The sequence below is a fragment of the Urocitellus parryii genome, chromosome 6 (genome assembly GCF_045843805.1).
Source record: "Urocitellus parryii isolate mUroPar1 chromosome 6, mUroPar1.hap1, whole genome shotgun sequence".
Classification (NCBI taxonomy): Eukaryota; Metazoa; Chordata; class Mammalia; order Rodentia; family Sciuridae; genus Urocitellus; species Urocitellus parryii.
In genome coordinates this window covers 191,087,807-191,104,763 of record NC_135536.1, presented here as the reverse complement: position 1 = coordinate 191,104,763, position 16,957 = coordinate 191,087,807, and positions in this window count along the sequence as shown.

The window sequence follows — 16,957 nt, the reverse complement described above, 5'->3', positions numbered from 1 at the left end:
TAGGGCAATTGACAATACAGTTACAAATTGCCAGACTTTTACACGAGAAACTTGAACTGGCTTCGGTGGATGCAAATTTCTTGTGTCAGATTATATGATTAAAGTAGCTACACATACTTCCTGTTTAGGCTTTTTAAAACTGATGTTCTTGTCACATATTTGATAAGCACTGTTCATGAAAGGCATATCGGTACAAGGAGGCTCTATAAAAATATAAATATAATTATGAAGACAACTTTTCAGAAAATTCCAACACTATCATTTTATATTAGAGCTCTCTGAGCAAGCATCTTCTTGTCTTTCATGGACAAATATTGAAATCTCTTATGATAATGTGGATGGCTCGCAAGTCCAATCTGACTTACTGATGGAATATCACATATTTCACCATAATGATGAAACTCTCACTGGTAGGACACACAGGCATGGTTAGGTCAATTCCCTGAAGCTTAAAGCCACTAAAAGAGCTTCCATGAGAAAGCACAGAAACGTCTGCAAACTGGGACAATTATCAGGAATTCTGTCCAGACCCCCAATCCAGGCCATGTTGGTATGGGGCCATGTTTCCTGGGCAACTGGAGCATTAAACCCTCCAGCGGCCCTACTGCCCCTTGGCCCCTGCACCTAGCATCGATCTCTGCTGAGATGCACAGGCAGCCAGAGGAGCACTTTGACACTCAACACGTGAAGTTCGATACCGTTCAACAGAGCAGTGGATGCAGCAATGGAGATCAGCGTTGTTCAGTGGAGGACCTGAGTGAGGACTGATTCTGGTTTTTGTTACGGAGGGTCCATAGTTACTGTATTTGTCATGATTCTTTCGGTTGCTAAGGAGAGGAACCCAAATTTGAACTGGCTTCTTATCAAGAAGGGAATATATGGTTCTCATCTCAGAGATGACTTTAAGCAGGATACCATCAGAAATGGCTTTTTACGTCTTTCTTAGCTCTGATTTAGGAGAAAAAAATAGTTCATCCTGTTAAAATTTCAAATTTAGTTTCGATTTTTACCTACATATTCAAGGCACACAGTTCAAAGAATTAATCTACAAGGCTTGTTATGAAACGCAGAGGTCTCCTTCCCTCTTTCTCCCGCTACAAAACGAGTCACAGGGTAATGATGTTTGAGCAAATACTCCGTGTTTACATTATGTAAACACTATCCACAGCTGAGCCATAGTGTATTCCGATTACTTTTGCTTTTCTGTACAACTTTTTGTTTTCATTAGCGTTAAAAACATTTCCTTTTGTTTGCTTGCTTACTTTTCTATATGTGAACACATCTGAATTATTCACCACTGGTTGTGTAAATCCTCTCTCAATGTATTCAGAGACGGCCATCTCGGCTGATTTTCTATCAACCGAAGAAGATCCTTCAGTCTGGACTGGGGCAGCTGAGCAGCGATTGTTCTGGAATGTCATTCTGGGACTTCTTAGTTTCTCCCTCATGTCGCATTCCTGGTTTTATAGACCTTGTGTCTTCACCTTCTTGGGTCATTCCTTTCCTGATGCAGTAGATTCTTGTGATAAAGTACAAGTGAAGCACGTTTTAAGATTTCACATGTATAGCCTCATACTTTGTTGATCATTTGCATTTAAAATTCTAGGCTGTTGAGAGCCATGGACTATTGACACATGTCCAAACTTGGATGAATCTCAAAGACATTATGTTGATAAAAAGAGCCAGTTTCCAAAGGTTGCGTACTCTATGCATTTATATGACATTCTCTAAAGACCGGAATGACAGTGACAGAGAACAGGTCAGTGGTTGCCGGGGTTCAAGGTGAAGGGGGGGCTTGACTGTAAAGGGGCGGCTGGAGGGGCTTTTGGGAGTGATGAATGTTCTCTTTGCTGATTGCAGGGGTTGTTATGCAATCTGTGCCTGTGTTAAAATTCACAGGACTGCACCTTGAAAGAAAAAGCTTCTTATATTACAGACTATTAACATAACCAAAAACATCTAGGGTAGACGCACAGTTGATTCTCAAGTTCCAAAAGTCACCATGAACACTGAATTAACAAATATTGGACCAGAGTTCCCTTAGGAAAATATAGAATTAGGGTCCTATGAATCCTGGCCACAATATTTTCATCAAACAATCATTATAGAACCTTGCTTTATGTGTGCTTCTATTTAAAGACGTGGTGTGTAATGTGTATTGATCATTCATTAACATGGGACTCATGCTTAACCACACTAACTCACACCTGAACCAGGCTGACCCCAAGACCAGTTTCTTCCTCAGCACATGGCAGGCTTCTTGCACTTAGGAACACCAGATGCCACTTCAGGTTAAGCTTGGGAGTCCTTTTAAACAGTGAGCTCACCAACGAAAGCACAGAAAAACACAGAAATGCAAAAAAAAAAAAAAAAAAAAAGTGGCACTAAACAGACCCCAAAGAGGATCCTTGCTTCCAGAATGAGCCTGAACAAGAGGCCGGAGGATCGGCCTGACCTGGTTATATGTGCTTTGGGAAATTCAAAACGTTTGCTGCTCACACTTGTCCACAAAAGGGTCAAGAGTATTATTTTGGGGGTTGCAAATAAATTTTAGTGGGTAGGCAAATTCCTAAATGCCGAATCCAGTGAATAGTGAGAACCGACTGAGACTGTCCCTTAGATGTTGCTTGCTACCACTGAGTCCCTCGAGCTGCTGGTGTTAGCGCAGTGTCATTCTGGTCATTTTGTTCTTTGCCAGCTTTTAGCTGCGTTTCCTTGTCCCTTAGGAATCTGAAGGTTAATGATGATTTTTTTGTTGGATCTACTCCCTTGTTGCATGGGGTGCTCAGAGGAGCCTTGCACCTTGGGTTCTCAGATTTTGAGGAATTTGCTGGATTTTTTCCTCTACCTCTGGCTGATCTGTGCTCTTTCTGAATCTCCTGGTGTTTGGAATCTCCCCCGGTGGTCTCCTCATTTTTTTCAATGGATCATTTATTTCTCTCTAATTTTCATGTCTTGTTTTTTTTTTCTCTTTCTTGCTATTTATGGAAAGTTTCCTCAACTGGGTCTTTCAAGAGTTCCAGTTTTACATTTCAGCTCTCATATGTTCAATTCCCCAGAACTCTTCTACTATTTGCAGTTTTAGAAATCAGTGTCTTGTTCCTGTTTTGTGGGGAGGGGGGACAGCATTTTGTCTGAGGTTGTTAATGTTTTGGGGGAGGGAGTTTCTTCCTCCTGCCGGGTTTTAGTTCCCACCCTGTGACCTGCCTTGTGTCTGTTGGGTTGTTTTGGCCTTTGCCTTTTAGATTTTCTTAAAGGTCTTGTGCCTGTTGGCTGTCCAGTCTTTAGGAAGAGGTATTAAAGGGCTGATTGACAGCTCTGAGAACATAGAGGAAACCTGGGCATCCGTGGAGACTGACCTACCTGGCTGTGTCCTGACCACCCCCAGACATGTGTATGTTTCCTTTTCCTACGCTGGGCAAACTTCCCAGAGAACACTTGTCCACTCACCTGCGTGGAGGATACTATCCTTCCTGCAGGTTCCCTTGGAACAGAGAAGGTGTTTCAGTCAGCTATTTCACTATTGTGACTAAAAGATCTGACCCGAACAATCATAGAGGAGGAAAAGTTTATTCGGGGGCTCATGGTTTCAGAGGTCTTGATCCACAGACAGCTGGCTCCATTCCCTGGGGCTTGAGCAGAGGCAGACTATCATGGTGGAAGGGTTTAGTGGAGGGAAGCAGCTCACATAATGATCAGAAAGGAGAGAGAGAGAGAGAGAGAGAGAGAGAGAGAGAGAGAGAGAGAGAGAGAGAGAGAGATACAAAGTGCATGCCCCAAAGCCACATCTCCAGGAACACCCCCCCCCCAGCCTTCAGTGACCACCCCATTAATCCCTATCAGGGGACTAATTCACTGTCAGTGATTGAGTAGAACTCTCACAACCCAATCATTTCTCCTCTGAACTTCTTGTATTGTCTCACACGTGAGCTTTTGGAGGACAGCTCACATCCAAAACCTAACAGTAGGGGAGAAAGTGTGGGGGTTCCAGCCTTGGAATGTAACTTTCCCCATCCACCTGCTGAGACCCTCAACCTGACACACTGTCTAGAAACCAAAGAATGAAGTGCAGTCATTGGGCAGGTCAGAGTTGGGTGTCCAAAAGGCAGAAGAGGGAGGGAATCTGGCGTCTAACTCTTTTCAGATGTTTAAACCCTCCATTTCTTGCCTCGCTTTTACCTTTATTTGCAGAGTTCTCTGGGGACAGTCATTCCAGATATTTCCAAGGTTCTGCAGGAAGCATGGATTCCTTTTTTTGGCAGCTTAGGATTCATCTCGCTTGGGTCTGCTGCTTCATTTACCACTTGTTACTCTGCTTTCCAGTGTCAAAGATAATTAAAAAGAAAAAAAGAAAAGGTAAAATCATTAGGTAATGATAAAACCTTCAGATAAAAAAGCGAACATACATTAAAGATTTTATTGAACTCAGTAATAGTCAGGAACTAGTCAGGTGTTAGGACCAGAGCAGAAGAGAATCCAAAGAATAGACACCTTCACTTCCCATCCACTGACGCACACAGCAGGGGGAGTTTGAGAGCTCCCAGGGACTAATGCTTGCTGGAGTTCGAGCTGCACTGCTGCTTGCCTGTTGGTGCCTCCCCAAACCCCAGACAGACTAAAGCTTCTTCCCCCAGATACCAGGTCCCAGCTGCATCCTGTCATATGGAAGGGACCCTGCCACAGTCCTTTCCAGCCACCTAGCAGCAGTCAAAGCCTGTGCTACACAGGTGCAGGACTCCCTGGGCGCAGGAATGACTGGCCAATTTGCGTTCTGCAGCTCCTGGGCATGAGCTGCAGCCAGAGTCTGGCCCAGGCCACAGCATCACCCAGCCTTTCACTCCTGGGCCATCTGGTCCCCCTCCCCCCAGCCCCGCCCCCATTGGCAGCTCTCCCTTAGCAAGTCACTCCCACTTCAGGCCCTACCTAGCCTACGACATGTGCCTTCAATGTCTGACTTCGAGAGGTTTTATATTGACATTCTCAAAACGACTAGACCACAGCGGCCGAGAACAGATGGAAGGTGGCTCCGATGCAGGGTGAGGGAGGGAGGGTGGCCTGCGAGAGCTTCCTGGGATGATGAACTGTTTTGGGTCCTGATGGTGATGGTGGTGGCCCACATCTCTGCGTACATGGCGATTCATAGCACTGTAGGCCCAGAGACAAAGGGGCAAGTTATTTGTATTTTAAATTGAAAAATGAAGTTAAACGAAACTAAGAAAATAGTTGAAATGATTAAAAAGAGTTCCCCCGGGGGAAGGTGTATCAGTGGAACCCCCCGAGCTGTCTCTGTGAAGGTGAGCGGAGGGGTCCGACAGGGAGGAAGCGTGTTCGTGGAGAGCTGCCCTCACCTCCCATCTGACGCTTGTTAGAGGCGTGTTGGTTTCCCATTTCCCATCTTCTCTCTTGTGATTGTTGGAAAAATGCCCTGCCTCTCAAAGATGTCCAGGCCCTAATTCCCGGATCCAATGAATAGGTTATCTTCTATGGCAAAGGGCCCAGGCAGATGTGGTTAAGCTAAGGACCTTGGGATGGGGAGGTCATCTTGGATTATCCAGGAGGACCCCACGTCATCAAGAGTGTCCTTGTAAGTAAAAGAGGGAGACAGGAGAGTCAGAGTCACAGAGTGATGACAAGCCTGAAGCCGAGGACAAGGAGGGAGGGGGAAGGCAGACAGAGATCCGGAGAGGCTGCCTTTCTGGATATAAAGGTAGAGAAAGGGACCAAGAACCCAGGAAGCCAGGCAGTCTCTAGAAGCTGCAAAGGCAAAGACAGATTTCCTCTGGAGCCCCAGGAAAGAAGGATGCTGCCCTGCCCAGCCTTGGTTTTGGAACTCATGATCTCCAGCATTGTAAGATAATTAACCGCTCAGCGACTTAAACCACTGGATTTGTAATGATTTGTTACAGCAGCTGCAAGGTAGAAATGCACACTTATCTGTGCATTTGCTTCAATATTCCTGATGGATGAATGTTCCTGTTCTTTAGATTCTCCTCTGGGCTGGTCCTAACATCTCCATGGGGAACCAGCCCTGCTCGCACCTTGAATTTAGCCCCGTGAGACTGATTTAGGACTTCTGACTCCAGGACTGTATGATAATAAATTTGTGTTGCTTCAAGTCACTAAGTTTGTGGTAATTTGTTGCAACAGCCAGAGGAAACTAATATCCCTCCCTCTGCTTTGGGACACAAAGAGAAATAAAATGGCTCGTGTGGAGAAGGGCTTGAATAACTCACTAACTTAATAAATAACTCAGGGTGAAGCCCAGGGCCTGAATTAAAGTAAGCTTTTATTGTATCGGGATCACTTATATGGTTTTTGAAATGTATTCAAGTCCCCAAACTCCTGTTAATGTAACAGAAATCCACTCAGAGTGTGAGAAACAACAATCTTGTTGGGTCAGCATTTATGCCTGACGATAGGACATCAACGGCTGTGCAGGCTCCTGCAGCCACAGAGAAAGTCCATGTGAATGAGCCACGTCCAGCCGGTGTCAAAGGTGGAACAAAGTCCTGCAGGACACCAACTGACTCCAGTCTCCCTCCCTGGGCTGCAAAGATGAATTCCCTGGTTGAAACCTCACGACCGAGTCTCCTTTTGATTTTTCCAGCAATTTCGCTGTTCACTTTCGTTTTGGTTCGAAGATATGCAACTTTTCTCCCCCCCAGAAAACAAATTTAGCACCACTCCAAGGTGCCATTATTCTTTAGTCTTGGGTCCTAGTATATTTGGCTCAAGTATCTCTTTAAAAAAAGGTGGATTTAGTCTATGGGGTGCCTGATCAGGTCTGGAGTGGAAAGGGAAAAAAGAAAGCAGTTGAGGAGCCGAAGATCCCAGTTAGGTCTCACGACATGTCGTGGCTGGTCTAAGTTCCATGGGTTTATTCTTCACCCCCCCCCCACTTCTTGTCCACTACCTAGGAAATGCGAGACACACCAATAACTTAGTTTAGGGTATAGTTTCTGCCGTGGGTTGACTTGTGCACTTACCATCCTCCGCCACCTGCAAAAATGATATGTTGCATTTCCAAAATTTCATAGCTATGAATGCGATCTTATTTGAAAATAGGGCTTTTCAACATGTAATAGAGATGTAAGTTACCTTGAGGTCATACTGGGGGAGGGTGGACCCTTAATCTAGTACGATTTATGTCCTTGCAAGAAGGAGAAAAGAGACAGACACACAAGGAGAAAGTTGTAAGGAGAAGCAAAAATCGGGGTGATTTTTGAGCCAGTCAAAGGCGTCACCTACAGCAGGAGCTAAGAAAAAGGGCACAGACCAACCTGTCCAGCCTTCAGAGGGAGCACAGCCCTGCAGGCACTGTGACCCGGGACTCACTTCTGTTGTTTAGAGCTTCTCAGAGAGGGGTACTTGGTCCCAGCAGCCTTAGGAAACTCTTGGTTTCTCCATCTGGGCTACCATGACACTTGGGGCTCGGTAGCTTTTTGTCTTGGAGGCTATTCAGCACATTGTGGGATGTTTGGCTACATCTCTGGTCTCTACCAATGGATACCAGGAGGAACGCCTGGCCCCACACTGGGGTCAACCAAAAATATCTTTGGACATTGTCAAATGTCTCCCGTGGGGCAAAATTACCCCTGGTTGAGAACCAATGATTTATAGTTTAAGAATCTCTTGTCCACTGAAATAACTGAGGTGAAATAATGGAGTCTTTCAACAAATAAAACACCTCTAGCTGCTGACCACTGTTTGTGAACTCTCCATTCCCTGGGACGTGTTCAAGTTCTGTGTTGCAAGTTTCTCCCCTGGAGAGCGGCCGATCTTAGGTTCTGTGTTGGTGCCCTTGATCCCCACAGAAGGACTACAGGAGACTGTGTTTGAACACATAGGCCACCTCAGTGTGGCGGCACACTGCCTGCCCATCATCAGCTCAGGTGGTGCCACTTGGTGAAAATGCAGATTTGGGGTCACGGAATATTTGTGATGGTTAATCTTGATTGTGCACCTGATTGGATTGAGAGATGTCTAGGCAATTCGTAAAGCACATTTCTGGGGGTGTCTGTGAGGGTATCTCCAAAGACGAGCACCACATGGGACTCCAAAATGAGGGGGTAACTTGCCCTGAGTGCGGGTGTCACTGTCCCATAGTCTGGGGACTCCTGTGGAACAAAGCAGAAAACGGTGGAAGCTAGCCAGCTCCAGAGCAAACTGGATGCTCCTTGAGAGTTTTGTGTGTCTTTCTAAGGCTTTGCCCATGGACTTGAGACACCCTCGGTGCGGGCTCACACCAGCAGCTGTCCAGGGAGCTTCCAGGTTTTCCATCGTGGACTAGGGCTACATCTTTGGTCTCTCTTGTTCTGAGGCTCCAATGTCTTGGATTGAGCAGCCACTGGTTTCCTAGGCTCTTCAAGTCAGTAGACCGCCATTGTGGGACCATGCCACCTCTGATCACGTAAGCCAACCTAATAAATTCCCCTTCATATTTAAACACACCCACGTTACACTAGGTGGACATAATACGTAAGCACATGTCTACATGTCACAATTATACACACTTGCATATTCTATTTGTTCCCTTCCTCTAGAGACCCCTGACCAAGGAAATGTTGTGGTGGAAAGTGTGAGAGGGAGACCCCCAGATTGTGCATTTTCAATGAACTCCTTTGTCGTCTCCAGTGCACTCTACATTTGTGTCACACTCAGGAAACAAAGACAGAATGAATAGGTTGCATGTTTCCAGTAATTTCTCGGTTTTGTCTAGGTCATCCAACTTCTTGGTATGTCATTGTTCCCAGTAATGTCTTAGGACCCTTTTCATTCCTGTGGCCTCAGTTGTAATGTCTCCTCTTTCTGATTTTGGTTATTTAAATGTCCCTTTTTTTTCATAATCTAATGGTTTGTTGATTTTCTCAGTCTTTTTAAGAAAAAATCAACTCCTATTTTCATTGATCTTGTTCTTATCCTTCATTTTGTTTATTTCTACTCGAATCCTCCTTATTTCCCTCCTACTGCTAACTTTGGGTACAGTTTGTTTTTCCTCCTCCTCCCCGAGGTGTGAAATTTGTCTGTTGATTTGAAATCTTCCTTATTTTAGATGTAGGTGTCCCCGCCCCCCACCACAGCTTCCCTGTTGGTATGGCTTTTCCATCAGTTGATAAGTTTGGGTTTGTTGTTCTGTTTCATTTGCATCAAGATTTTTTTTTTTTTTTAAAGAGAGAGTGAGGAGAGAGAGAGAGAGAGAGAGAGAGAGAGAGAGAGAATTTTAACATTTTATTTCTTAGTTTTCTGCAGACACAACATCTTTGTTGGTATGTGGTGCTGAGGATCGAACCCGGGCCGCGTGCATGCTAGACGGGCGCGCTACTGCTTGAGCCACATCCCCAGCCCCATGCATCAAGATTTTAAAAATTTCCCCTTGTATTTCTTCTCTAACCCATCCGTTAAAGGGTGCGCTGTTTAATTTCCACTTATTGTTCATTTTCCAGTTTTCCGTTGGCTATTGATTTCTGGTTTCCTTCATCGTGGTTGGACGCACACCTGTGACTTCATTCTTCTTGAACCTGTTAGGACTGTTTTGAGGTCTCACATGGATCTACTGTGCTTGAGAGGAATGTGTGCTGCTGTTAGGTGACGTCTTCTTATCCCTCTGTGAGGTCTGGTGGGTCTGGGAGGTTGTTCAAGTTGTTGATCTTCTGTCTGTTGATCTCTGTGTTGGTGAAAGCGAGGTATTGGGATAGTTGTGTTGCTATCTCTTTCTCCCTTCCATTCTGTCCACATCTTCTTCATATATCTGGAGGCTCTGCTGTTAGGTGCACATGTTCTTGTAATTATTACCTCTTCCTGGTAAATGGACCCTTATGGAAAGTCCTGGTCTTTAGGTCAGTTTCTGACTTAAAGTCCACCTTGTCTTGTGGAAGTGTAGCGGCTCTTGCTCTGGGTTTGCATTTGAATGGAGACCCTTTCCCTGTGGTTTCGCTCTCAGCCTGGGTTATGTTCTTATATCTAGAGTGAGTTTCTCACTGATGATACACTTGGATCTTATATATTTTTTTTCAATTTTTTTGAACCTATTTGGCCATTTGACATTTTTTTTGATTCAGGAGCTCAAATTATTTGCACTTAAAATAATGACTGGGATGAGGGTAGAGCACTTGCCTAGTATGAATAAGGCCCCGGGTTCAATCCTTAACACCACAAAAAATAAAACAAAACTAACAAAAAATTGTGTTAGGTTAGGACTTATTACTGCTGTGCTTTAAATCGTTTTTTGTGTGTCTTGTTATTTTGTTCCTCTTTCCCTCTCTTGTTCCTTTCCTTTGTGTATTTTAAATTCTTTTTCTAGTGATATACTTTGATTCTTTTCTCGGTTTATTTTGTCTATCTTTGATAGTTATTTTCTTTGTGGTTTCCATGGGAATTATATAAAACATCTTATAGTTTTAACTATCTATTTTAAACTTACAGCAATTCAAATTCAATTGCATATACTGTTGAGAGGCACAGCCAAGTCAGGATGGTGCCTGGCATTGCCAGAAGGAGTGGTTGAGAGGTGACGCCAGCATGCCATTAAGATGATGATAATTAAGTTAAGCTGTGTATAATTGCTGTGACTGGTTGATGCTGGATTGGGGCAGGCTGTGTATTCAGTTGTATATGGACCTCTGCGGTCCAGGTCCAGCAACAGGGTGGCTCCTGCTGCCTCAGGCGCCCGCTACTTTTGAGTTCTCCCGGAGTTTCCCCGTTGAGTTCCTGTGAGTTCTCATGGGTTCCGTGGAGTTCTCAAGGAGCCGGTGGAGGGTGAGAGAGTTCCCCTGGAAGCGCTTGTGGAGTGCGGGTGAGAGTTCGGCAATAAAGTAGTTCCTGTTTGAACCTACAAGTGCCTCGCGGAGGCTCGGTTATTTTGTGCCCAGCCAGACTGCGGCAATATACAAACTCTATATCTCCCCCCACACCCTATTTATGGCATTGATGTACCAATTACATCCTTTTTGTATTTTGTGTATATTAATATAGTTCTAGAGTTAGTTATTTTTTATTGATGCATTATAGTTTTACATAATAGTGGGATTCATTATGACATATTTGTATATGTATGTAACATATTTTGGTCAATCTTATTCCCTAGCACCCTCCTAGTTGTAGTTATTTTACGCTTTTGTCTTTTAAATTCAATACCAGAATTAGAAGTGATTTACATGATACCATTATAGTATTTCAGGAGCATGTAGTTGTCTATATATTTACTGTACCAGTGAGTTTTACATTTTCATATGTTTTGTGTTGCTGTTTAGAATTTTTTCACACCAGGTTGAAGGACTTCCTTTAGCAAATCTTTTAAGGTAGGTCTAGTGGTCATGAATTTCATCAGCTTTTATCTGGGAATATCTTGTATCCCCACCCCACAACTTTTGAAGGAAATTTAGTGGGTATTGTGTTCTTGGTTAAAAGTATTGATATATTTCCCACTTTCAGCACTTTGGAAAGATCATCTCTCTCTCTCTCTCTCTCTCTCTCTCTCTCCTGTTTTGCAAGATTTCTTCTGAGAAATCCACTTGTAATCTTTGGGGAGCTCCAGGGTATTTGCTGAGTTGTCTTGCATTTTAGAGATTCTTTCTTAGTCTTTAACTTTTGACAGTGTGTCATAACATGTCTCCTGGTAGGTGTTAGGCCTTGTTGGGTTCATCCTAGTTGGATTCCTTTGAACTTTTTGAATTTGAGTTTTTAATTTCTTTTTTTTTCAGATTGGGGAAGCTTTTGGCCATTATTTCTTCAGATAAACTCTATTCTTCTGAGACTTCTGTAATGCCTGAAATTGGTCCATGGGATGAAGATCCGTAAGTAACATTTTTCTTAATTTTTTTTTATTGTTGTTATTCTCACTCTTTAATTTCAAGTGACCTGGTTGAATTAGCCGATTCTTTCTTTTGCTTGACCACGTGTGCCATCAAACCACACTTGTGGAATGTTCGATTCCATTATTGCCTGCCTCAACTCCAGAATTTCTGTTGGTTCTCTCTCCTCGCTTATATTCTCATTTTGTTCAGAGATCCTTGTTCTGATTTTGCTTTGTTGTCTGGGCTCTCTTGGAGCTTCTTTAAGATGTTTAGTTTGAATTAATTATCAGGTACTAATTATTTAGGGTCAACTTCTTTTGATTAAGCCTTGTTTCTCTGTTTCTTCATGTGCCTTGTTATTTTTCACTGTGATTTGTGCACTTGAGAAAAGTCATCTCTCCACATTTTTGTGGACTGGCTTTGTAGAGGGAGAGACCTTCACTCATCAGCCCAGGGGCCTCACAACCTCTTTTGATATGCATCTTCTCTGTGCAGGTGAACAAAATCTCATGGGTTTCTATTTTAGATGCTTATAAGGTCTGTGATACTGAAGGTTCCCTGATGCTGCAACAAGCCACTGGGCCCTGCTGTGTTCTCAGTGGTCCCCTGTCACCCAAGTACGCTTGTTCCCCACCAGCATTGAATGCGGTGAGCCAGAAACCAGTTTTTAAAATGTATCCTTAAAAAGCCAGAATGTTGGATGCCCATCAAGGGAAAGGCCATAAACTGGGCTTTCTCTACCAATTGTGCTAAGAAGTGCTCACATGGGAAAAGGCTTTCCTTACCCATTTTAATTGTACTTTTCTGTAGTTTGGGGTACTGGGGTATTTGCTGAGATACTGTGGTTCTTATTTGGTTCCTGGATTTCTCATAAAGATGTCTCTGCCTATATATTGTTGTTAAGTCAGTATCTCTGTCGGGGAACAAAGTCTGGCACTCCCTAATATGCCATCTTGCAGATGTCACTAAAGTAAGGTGTGACTTTAAATGTAGTTTGTTCTTCATATGCAGTACAGGGAAATTTCTGATTCATGATTATCCTTTAAAGTTGGCCGTGCTTAAAATACTCAGAGGTATTTCACCTCCTCTGTTAATTGAGCAAATAGAAGCTGATAATAATTAGAACTACATTCTGAGGGCTTACTAAGTGTCAGAATCTGAAATAATTTCTTTGAAGATGGAATTGATGACAAGTTGGACTTCAAGGTCCTGGGTGTGTACAATATTGACTGATCTATTACTGACTTTCTGAGGGACTTTAGGCAAGTTACTCTCTGAACTGCTTTCAAATGAAGAAAAATTCTGCTATTTCCCATACAGGTTTAAAGTGGCAATACAAAAGATAATATAATCAAGGTGTTTATCTGAGAGCCTGGTTCCAGATAAGGACATAGTGAGTATTAATTGCTGTTACATGAACTTTTTAGAGGCATATATATATAGGCATATAAAATATATAGGCAATAATATATATGCCTATATATGCAGATATATAGACATATATAGGCATATTATATAAACACACACACACACACACACACACACACACACACCAGAATCCAGCCCCAAAGTATGTATGTTTGTCTCTAAACCCTCTTTCCTTTTCTTATTTTTTGGTACCAGGCATTGAACCCAGGGGTGCTTAATCACTGAGCTATATCCCCAGCCCTTTAAAAAATGTTTTATTCAGAAACAGGGTCTTGCTAAGTTGCTTAGACCTTACTTACTTAGTTGCTGAGGCTGGCTTTGAACTTGGGATCCTCTTGCCTCAGCCTCCCAAGATGCTGGGATTACAGGTATGCACCACTGTGCCTGGTTAGAACCTCTTTCTTTCTTTCTTTCTTTCTTTCTTTCTTTCTTTCTTTCTTTCTTTCTTTCTTTCTTTCTTTCTCTCTCTCTCTCTCTCTCTCTCTCTCTCTCTCTCTCTTTCTTTCTTTCTTTCTTTCTTTCAGTACTGGGGATTGAACTCAGGAGCACTCAACCACTGAGCCACATCCACGGCCCTATTTTATATTTTATTTAGAGACAGGGTCTCATTGAGTTGCTTGGCATTTTGCTTTTGCTGAGGCTGGGCATGATCCTCCTGCCTCAGCCCCCTGAGTAGCTAGAACTGTGCCTGGCTAGAACCTCTTTCTTAGTGGCAGTTTCTCTACAGTTTTGGGCTTGATGAAAAAGTGGATCTTTAGCTTTGATGCCAGAAACTGAATCTACAGAATGGGTCAGATGACCAACTTGATCTGGTTTCAAAGTAGAAATCCCCATGTCCAATCTTTATTCATTCAACAAAACAATGTTGTGTTGACACAGTTCTAAGACACTAAGAGCTTTCATGTTCCCTCATTTTATCATCAAACATATGATGTAATTATTCTTATCATTCTCATATTATAAAAGAAAAATTGAGGTATAGAGAAGCCAAATAGCTTCTTCTAGGTTATATAATTAATAGATAGCAGATTTAAAGACACAAAATGGTATAGCAACTAGAAATATACCTGCAAATCCTTTGGAAATCTAACTAGATTTTCTAGTCTCTCTAAAAATACAGTGATGAATTAAAAAAGATAATAAGAACATGCTGGGGACCAGTGCTTTTGAAATCATACTGTGTACAAGGCAATCATCTCGGGATCATGTTAGAGTGCAGATCCTAATTTAGTCTCTGCAGAACTCTGCATTTCTAAGAAACTCTTGGGAGAGGCTGATCTGTGGGTCTATGGAGCACACAAAACAGCAAGGCTGTAGTTTTATATGAAAGAAAATGAGGGTCAAGGAAAGTACTTCTCCAAGGCCGATGTGACTTGTTTAGGGGAAGAGCCTAAACAGGCTATAACAATTATAGGTCAAGTTCACAGATAGACATGGCAAAAGGGTTGGATCAGATGCCAAAGTGAGTACCAAAGTAATTTTTAAGGCAGTCTTTCGTCCACATGTATTAATAAATGATGACTGAAACTAATATTTCTTAGTGTTTGGTTGCTTGCTTATTACTTTCACTTTTTTCTTTCTTTTTTTTTTTTTTTACATTTTTTTTTTTTTAAAATTTTTATTCGTTGTTCACAACATCACTTTTTTCTTTTCTTCACACTGGGGATTGAACTCAGGGGTGCCCTGAGCTACATCCCCAATCCTTAAATTAAAAAAAAAAATTATTTTGGGACAGGGCCCTGCTAAGTCGACTAGGCTGATTTTGAACTTATGGTCCTCCTGTATCACCTCCCAGTTTGCTGCGATTAGAGGTATGCACCACTTTCATGGCTTTTCCCCCTCTAGATCCACATCTTGGTTTGGATTTCTCAGTGGCAGAGTCAGAGACAAAGAGTGGCAAAAGTCATCAGGCTGTGAGCCCAGGAAGCCAGCGGGAGTGTGGATTTGTGACAGGTCAAGCAAAGGTACTGTACGCAGCGCAGTCCTATGGAGGGTGGACTCCAGGGAGCTCTGAGACAGTGCAGGCCACACTCAGCTATTGTCTCAGTTAATTGGGGCAGTTACAACAAGAATACCACTGGTGGGGGGCCTTAAACAACAGAAAACTTACTTCTCCAGGTCTGGAGAAATGCAAGATCAATGTGCTGGTCCATTTGGTTCCTGGAGAAAGTCCTCTTCCTGTCTACTCATATTGTAGAGAGAGACCATTTCCCCGTGTTTCCTCCTATAAGGACACTAACTTCACTCATAAGGACTTCATCCTATGACCTAATTACCCCCAGAACACCTCGTCACCAAATACCATCACACCAGGGATTAGGGCTTCAATGTGTGAATTCTGGTAGGTGGGGGGATTGTCAGTCCAGAACTGGGCTGGTTAAGCAAGTAGTCCCGGAGACATGTGGCCAGAGAGTCCTTAAAATGCACCAAGTCCAAAGTCAGATATGCTGATAAGTGTGAGATACACACTGGATTTGGAAAACTTAGTACAAAAACTATGTGAAATAGTAATTTAAAAAACTGATTAAAATATTGAAATGATAATACTTGAAACGTCATGGGCAAAATAAAATGTTTAATCAAAATTATTTCACCTTTTATTTTTTGCTTTTTTTTTTTTTTTAATCTAGTTACTAGACTATTCCAAATCACACAGGTGGATGTAACTTTATTCCTACGGATAGTGCTGGCTTTTACCCTTATACCATCAGTCACTAGATAAGGGCACTGGTTGTCAAGGGTCTCCCTTCCACCTAGAAAAACTGGCTTCAGCAGCTGGTTATGGAGAAAACCAGATGTGCGTGGCTATTGGGAATCAGAACACTCTGGGAGTCTGTGTGCAGAAAGGGACCCAGTGGAACACAGCAGTGTGATGACATTGTCCATCATCTGTACAATACTTGCACCAAGACTTGGACAAAATTTTATTTATAGGAACTTCTCTTAAGATGAAAGTTCATCATAAACAACAATATTGGTGGCATCTCAGGCTTGATATGCTAAGATTATTTATTTCCAAAATATATAAAAAGTAAACATAAAACAATCCCAACAATCGTGCACGTTTTGGAACATTCTGGTAAAAACCAATGTTCATTAATCCTCAGCAAGGAAATTCTGTTAAAAAGAAGAGTCAATCATTCTCTGATATATGTAATTACGATTCTCCTTCCCTTCGATTTTATGAAGCCATTTGAATTCCTCCGATGTGTTACTTTGACACTTAATGCAATGTTTATGCAACAATCATAAAATTAATTGTGTTCCTTTTTGCAACTACTTAAAAATCCCCATCCTTGGCCTGCCTTATTGACATGTGCACATTAAAGTATGACTATGTGACAATAATAATTTTATAACAATGAATAAATGTCAAATTAATTATGTCAAAATAGTAATTTGTCTGCTTCCTTTCTGATGTGTATGATTATTAATTTTTGGGAAGTGTGCAGGAAATACTAAGCATCTTGTTAGAGCTCAGGCTCAGCCTCTGGACTGAAGTTTATTTTTCTTTTGAGATGTGTCACTTGGGAGTGTACTTTTCACAAAACTTGGTGGCCTACAAGTCTGAGGGAAACTCCAGACTCTATCGCAGATGACACATTAATGGCTAGGAAGTGTCCATGTGCAAATATTGCCAATACTGTATGTGAAAAATGTGTACATTTTTTTGTAGGTTCCCCCTCCCCCAACACATGATAAGGATTCATGATAAGGATTGTACTATCTATCTTCCA